Raw genomic sequence first — 7,500 nt, forward strand, 5'->3', positions numbered from 1 at the left:
GTGCTGAGATGGCTGACATTTTGGTGAGCGGAGGCAGCACTCCGCTCACCTCCCGCGGCACGCGAAAACGAAGCCGTTTTGGGCTGTTTTGGGGCTGTTTTGCTCGGTTCGGTGAGCGATCGCTTTGCAACGCTGCAGCTTGTTCGAACTTACATATTTACAAGCAAAATGACCCAAAACCATGGGAAAACATGCTGTTAAGCAGCTGTACATGCGGGTGTGAGCGACGAACGGTTCGTTGAACGAAGTTGTTGCGGGTGCGCGACGACCGTTCGTGACATTCTCCCCCACTTAAACTGTCGACGCCCTCGTCGACGCTTGTTGGTAGTTGTTGATGACGTCTTCTTCATGTCGCAGGGCGTCTTCAGACTCCCAACTGGCTTCAGTTCGGGGAAGCTTTCGCCACTTCACCAAGTACTCTGTTTGCTCCGCTCCGTTGGGTAGCTTTATCTTGCGATCCGCCAAAATGGTTTCCACTCGCTTCTCGTAGGAGGCTGTGATGGGAGGTAGCCGAGTTGGAACACTTCGAGAAGCATCTTGCGGATCTGAATGGTAGGCCTTTAGGTTGCTGGCGTGAAGAACGTTGTGAATTTTGAACCACGCCGGCAGCTGCAACTTGTAAGAAACATTGCCTACCCTGCTGATAATTGGGAAGGGCCCTTCATACTTACGCACCAATCCTTTGTGGACTCTTTTCCTGAAGAATTGGAGTGATGCTGGTTGGAGCTTTACCAACACCAAATCGCCAACTTTGAACTCCTGTGGTCGCCTTCCCAAGTCTGCCCACTTCTTCATCCGTTTTGCCGCCTTCTCCAAGTAAGCCCGCGCAATATCGGCATTCCGATGCCACTCCTTTGCGAAATGGTAGGCTGATGGACTACTCCCAGTATACCCAATAGCCATAGTGTGCGGAGTCGACGGTTGTTGTCCTGTGATAATTTCGAAGGGGCTCTTGTTGGATGCAGAGCTCCGCTGCAAGTTGTAGGAGAATTGGGCGATGTCCAACAGCTTCACCCAATCTCGTTGATTGGCACTCACATAGTGCCGGAGATACTGCTCTAAGAGCGAATTTATTCTTTCAGTCTGACCATCCGTCTGGGGGTGGAGGCTTGTAGAGAAGTATAACTTTGATCCCAACAATTTGAATAGCTCGGTCCAGAACCGTCCCAGAAACCGAGCGTCTCGATCACTAATGATATTGTGTGGGACTCCCCAATACTTCACTACACCCTTCATCATCAGTCTGGCCGCCTCTTCAGCTGAACAGTGTAGGGGAGCAGCAATGAAAGTTGCATACTTTGAAAACCGATCGACCACCACAAGTATCGATCCAAGTCCCCCTACAGGTGGCAAGCTTGATATGAAGTCTAAGGAAATGCTCTCCCAAGGCCTTTCTGGTACGGGCAACGGCTCCAAAAGTCCCACCGGCTTCCGCTGCTCCACCTTGTCTTGTTGGCAAGTAAGGCATGTTCGAACATACTCCTCCACATCAATCCCCATTTTTGGCCAGTAGAAGGCCCTCTCCACGAGAGCCAACGTTCTGTGAATGCCGGGGTGTCCAGCCCAAAGGGAATCGTGACACTCTTTCAAGAGTTCACGCCTTAGATTGTCCACTCGGGGAACATAAACCCTATTCCCTTTTGTGTAAACAAGTCCCTCCTGGACCCAAAATCGTCGTGCTTTGCCTTCTTTGATGAGCTGCATCAGGATAACTGCCTGGGGATCACTATACAGTCCATCTCTGATTCGGGAAAGGAAGGTTGAGTGTAACTGACTTGCTTGGCCTCTGCCCTCCAGTTGTGCAGCATTCACGCACTCCACCTTCCGACTCAGCGCATCGGCCACGACATTCGCCTTCCCGGGCTTATATTCCATTGCCATATCAAATTCAGCCAGGAAGTCCTGCCACCGTGCTTGCTTTGGGGAGAGCTTCTTCTGAGTTTGGAAATAACTCAAGGCGATGTTGTCTGTCCTCAGCACAAATCGCGACCCAAGGAGGTAGTGTCGCCAAACTCGTAGGCAGTGGATCACCGCTGTCATCTCCTTCTCATGCACTGGATACCGCCTCTCGGTCTCGTTGAGTTTACGGCTCTCGTAGGCCACCGGATGACCTTCTTGCATGAGTACTCCACCAATAGCAAAGTCCGAAGCATCTGTATGGACTTCAAAGGGCTCTCCATAGTTTGGCAATTTGAGCACTGGTTCTTCCAGAACAGCAGCCTTCAGATCTTGGAATGCTATCTCACATTTGTCAGACCACTTCCAAGGCTGCTCCTTCTTCAGCAACTCCGTCAGTGGGGTTGCCCGCTTCGAATATCCAGCAATGAAGCGTCGGTAGTAGTTGACGAAACCAAGGAAGGATCTCAACTCTGGCACCTTCTTTGGAGTTCGCCATTCCGCAACTGCTTGCACCTTCGACTTGTCCATCCGGATGGAGCCATCACCGATTCGGTGCCCCAAGAACAGGATCTCAGTCTGAGCAAAGTAGCATTTCTCCCTTTTTACGAACAAAGTGTTCTCCCTGAGAACCTTGAAAATCGTCCGAAGGTGCTTGACGTGCTCCTCGAGCGTTTGGCTGTAAACGACGATGTCGTCCAAGTAGACGACCACGAACTTATCCAAATACTCCTTGAATAGCTGGTTCATGAGAGTACAGAATGTTGCCGGAGCGTTGGTTAAGCCGAAAGGCATCACCAAGAACTCAAACGCTCCATATCTGGTCACACATGTAGTCTTTGCTTCGTCGCCTTCAGCAATGCGCACCTGCCAATACCCCGACCGAAGGTCGAGTTTTGAGAAATACTTCGCCTTGCCCAATTGGTCGAACAAGTCCGCGATGAGCGGGATGGGATACTTGTTCTTCACTGTTACTTTGTTGAGGGCTCGGTAGTCGACGCATAATCGGAGGCTCCCATCTTGTTTCTTCTGAAAGAGAACTGGAGCTCCGAAAGGTGCTTTTGAGCTGCGGATGAGACCACCGCTTAGCAGTTCACCTAACTGCTTTCTGAGTTCTGCCAACTCTGGCGGGGCCATGCGATAGGGTGGTCTCGCTGGAGGCTTCACTCCTGGCTCCAGCTCAATACTGTGATCCACGCCTCTGCGTGGCGGAAGAGTCTTCGGCAACTCAGGTGGCATAACGTCTTTGAACTCCTTCAGGACGTTGGCCACCACAGCAGGTTCTTGAATGGCTTCTTCATTGAGTGGCTCTAGCTTCATAGCAGCCACGAATGTTAGTTCGCCCTTTCGCACCCCTTTCTTCAATTGTAATGCCGAAATATGTTGGGGCTCCTTGGTTCCTCTCCGAGAGACGGGCACCACACAGGGGTCATCGCCTCCCATCATACATAGGGAATTCAAGAATGGCATCGGCACCAACTTCGCCGCGTGCATAAACTCCATTCCAAGGATCACTTGGAAGTCGTCTAGTGGCACGGCCATCATGTTGGTGGTTCCGCTCCAAGTCCCGATTCTGATGGGAACTCCCTTCGCCAATCCGGAGATTCGCCTGGCCTCCGAGTTCACTGCTTTCATTCGGCTTGGGCTCTTCTCCAATGTCAACCCAAGTCGCTGTGCTTCACGATCGGCTATGAAGTTGTGGGTAGCGCCCGTGTCCACCATTGCACGGGTCGTTTGGCCATTCAGCTTGATGTCCACATACATCAGTTCACTACTTCCTGCTTTTTGTGCCTTCGTCTTCATGTTCTCCCCCACTTGACCCCGCATAGCGTTCAACAAACGCATTGCTCCCATTCGGGGTCCTTGCGACTCTTCATCGTCGCTGCTGGATTCAGAACTGCTTGAGCTAAGGGCAACGGTTTTGCCCTTGTCCGATCGGGGAGGGTGGATGGAAGCTGTCAACGCGTTGAGTGCCTGCTTCTGTGGGCACTCCCTTACCATGTGCGGTCCTCCGCACAAGAAGCATCCTCCAGGTTTTGAGGCCTTGCCTTTTGGGTTCGGCCCTTTGTGGGAGCTCTTCTTCTTCTGTTCGCCCCCGAGCTCCTTCCCTCGAGAATGTTTTTGAGGGCGATTGCTTGAAGATTGTTTCCTTCTCGCTGGGTCTTCAGAGGAAACGAAGTCGGTGAGCCTTTCTGCAGCTGCAATTGCCCCGACCACGTCGGTAACATTCCTTCGATTCAGCTCTTGCTGAGCCCATGGTTTCAGACCATCAAGGAAACTGAACAACTTGTCCTTCTCGGACATGTCCTGTATGTCCAGCATCAGTGCAGAAAACTGCTTTACATAGTCTCGGATGGTGGTACTTTGGCGGAGTTGTCTCAACTTCCTTCTTGCGACGAACTCTGTGTTCTCCGGTAGGAACTGAGTTCTCAACTCCCGCTTCAAGTCTTCCCATGTGTCGACTCGACACCGACCTTGTTGGATTTCCTCCCAACGAGTTCGCCACCAAAGTTTCGCATCTCCGATCAGATACATTGTTGCTATTGAAACTTTGGTATCTTCAGAATCGGGTCTCGTAGCTCGGAAGTATTGTTCCATGTCGAACAGAAAGTTCTCGAGCTCCTTGGCATCTCTGGCCCCTCCGTATCCATGGGGCTCAGGTGCCCTCAAGTTTTGTGGCGGTGCAACGCGGGTGTTGCCTCCTCCCGCATTTAGCGTTCTTGTGAGCATAGCCACCTTCGCCGTGAGTTCCGCCACAACATCTTGTAAGTGCTGCACGGAGTCCTTGGTGTCATCGGACAGTCGGTCGACTAGGGCCTCGACCTTGTCGATCCTGGACTCCGCTTCCTCTTGCGAGCTCTCTACCCCAACAAGTCTTTGTTGGCCATGGTAGAGTTCCTCCATGCTCGCTTCAAGAACATCCAGGCGGGTTTCCGCCGTCGTGAGTCTCTCCTTATGACTCTTTTTCCCAGTTAGCGCACCAGATTGCGCTTCCTCCGCTCGCGGAGAGTTGCCAACTTCTCGCTCATCCTGTTCGCTGCCGCGATCCTCATGAGCGGCTCCAACAGCATGAGAGCGAGTGTGCACATGCAGCCCACCTGCGGCTGCTTGGGGCAAGGGTCCGGCCTGCCCCGTCTTGCTTGATTCGCCACGATGCTTTGCCATGGCGAAGTTGCGAAGTTCGTTCGCTGTTCGATCGAAGAGCTTGCCCGCTCTGATACCACAATGTCACGACCTTAGCTGGAAGTGCCTAAGGCGTGCGGCACCCTTGCGGCCAAAGACTCGAACTTAGCTTGCGTTGCCTAAGTCGCGAGTCACCCGTGCGGCAAAGACGCGAACTTAGCTTTGCCTTGCCTAAGTCGCGCTTCGCCCTTGCGATCTTGCTCCGCAAGGATCAGCCCACTTTGTAACCTCTCGCAGGTCCCGAAGGACCTGTAAAAGAGAAAGAGAGTTAGATCGAAAGAACGAGCAACGGACACGTCCCGAAGTCTCGCGAAAAGGAAAGCTTTACAAGCAATTCGTCGAACACCTTGTGTGCACAAGAGAAAAGAGGGAGAGGGGGAAAAACAAGGCTTTCAAGGATGAACGAACAGCTGCAAGCCCACAAACAGCCGCTCACCTGGTCCCGGACGCAACACCAAGTTCCCGTAAAGGTCACGTACGAACTTGCGAAAGAGTGTTCAACGCCCGGTATATAACCGAAGCCCCATCCAGCCATGTGCCACCCGGGGGGTTCCTGGGTGCTGAGATGGCTGACATTTTGGTGAGCGGAGGCAGCACTCCGCTCACCTCCCGCGGCACGCGAAAACGAAGCCGTTTTGGGCTGTTTTGGGGCTGTTTTGCTCGGTTCGGTGAGCGATCGCTTTGCAACGCTGCAGCTTGTTCGAACTTACATATTTACAAGCAAAATGACCCAAAACCATGGGAAAACATGCTGTTAAGCAGCTGTACATGCGGGTGTGAGCGACGAACGGTTCGTTGAACGAAGTTGTTGCGGGTGCGCGACGACCGTTCGTGACAGGGTGGCACAGGGCTGGATGGGGCTTTCGTATAGCAGGGACGGTGCTGCCTCTCGCTTCGCTCGCTGTCCGCCGCTCGCCGCTCGCTCGTGCAGCCAAAAATGGCCAGTTTTGGCCCGTTTTTGGGCCGTTTTGGCCAGTTTTTGGCCTGTTCTTGCATTGCGCGGTGACCGTCGAGAGCGGAGCAAAACGTCAGCCATCTCAGCACCCTGGAACCCCCCGGGTGGCACAGGGCTGGATGGGGCTTTCGTATAGCAGGGACGGTGCTGCCTCTCGCTTCGCTCGCTGTCCGCCGCTCGCCGCTCGCTCGTGCAGCCAAAAATGGCCAGTTTTGGCCCGTTTTTGGGCCGTTTTGGCCAGTTTTTGGCCTGTTCTTGCATTGCGCGGTGACCGTCGAGAGCGGAGCAAAACGTCAGCCATCTCAGCACCCTGGAACCCCCCGGGTGGCACAGGGCTGGATGGGGCTTTCGTATAGCAGGGACGGTGCTGCCTCTCGCTTCGCTCGCTGTCCGCCGCTCGCCGCTCGCTCGTGCAGCCAAAAATGGCCAGTTTTGGCCCGTTTTTGGGCCGTTTTGGCCAGTTTTTGGCCTGTTCTTGCATTGCGCGGTGACCGTCGAGAGCGGAGCAAAACGTCAGCCATCTCAGCACCCTGGAACCCCCCGGGTGGCACAGGGCTGGATGGGGCTTTCGTATAGCAGGGACGGTGCTGCCTCTCGCTTCGCTCGCTGTCCGCCGCTCGCCGCTCGCTCGTGCAGCCAAAAATGGCCAGTTTTGGCCCGTTTTTGGGCCGTTTTGGCCAGTTTTTGGCCTGTTCTTGCATTGCGCGGTGACCGTCGAGAGCGGAGCAAAACGTCAGCCATCTCAGCACCCTGGAACCCCCCGGGTGGCACAGGGCTGGATGGGGCTTTCGTATAGCAGGGACGGTGCTGCCTCTCGCTTCGCTCGCTGTCCGCCGCTCGCCGCTCGCTCGCGCAGCCAAAAATGGCCAGTTTTGGCCCGTTTTTGGGCCGTTTTGGCCAGTTTTTGGCCTGTTCTTGCATTGCGCGGTGACCGTCGAGAGCGGAGCAAAACGTCAGCCATCTCAGCACCCTGGAACCCCCCGGGTGGCACAGGGCTGGATGGGGCTTTCGTATAGCAGGGACGGTGCTGCCTCTCGCTTCGCTCGCTGTCCGCCGCTCGCCGCTCGCGCAGCCAAAAATGGCCAGTTTTGGCCCGTTTTTGGGCCGTTTTGGCCAGTTTTTGGCCTGTTCTTGCATTGCGCGGTGACCGTCGAGAGCGGAGCAAAACGTCAGCCATCTCAGCACCCTGGAACCCCCCGGGTGGCACAGGGCTGGATGGGGCTTTCGTATAGCAGGGACGGTGCTGCCTCTCGCTTCGCTCGCTGTTCGCCGCTCGCCGCTCGCTCGCGCAGCCAAAAATGGCCAGTTTTGGCCCGTTTTTGGGCTGTTTTGGCCAGTTTTTGGCCTGTTCTTGCGTGGTGCGGTGACCGTCGTGAGCGGAGCAAAACGTCAGCCATCTCAGCACCCTGGAACCCCCCGGGTGGCACAGGGCTGGATGGGGCTTTCGTATAGCAGGGACGGTGCTG

The sequence above is a fragment of the Musa acuminata genome, unplaced genomic scaffold, assembly GCF_036884655.1.
Source record: "Musa acuminata AAA Group cultivar baxijiao unplaced genomic scaffold, Cavendish_Baxijiao_AAA HiC_scaffold_483, whole genome shotgun sequence".
Classification (NCBI taxonomy): Eukaryota; Viridiplantae; Streptophyta; class Magnoliopsida; order Zingiberales; family Musaceae; genus Musa; species Musa acuminata.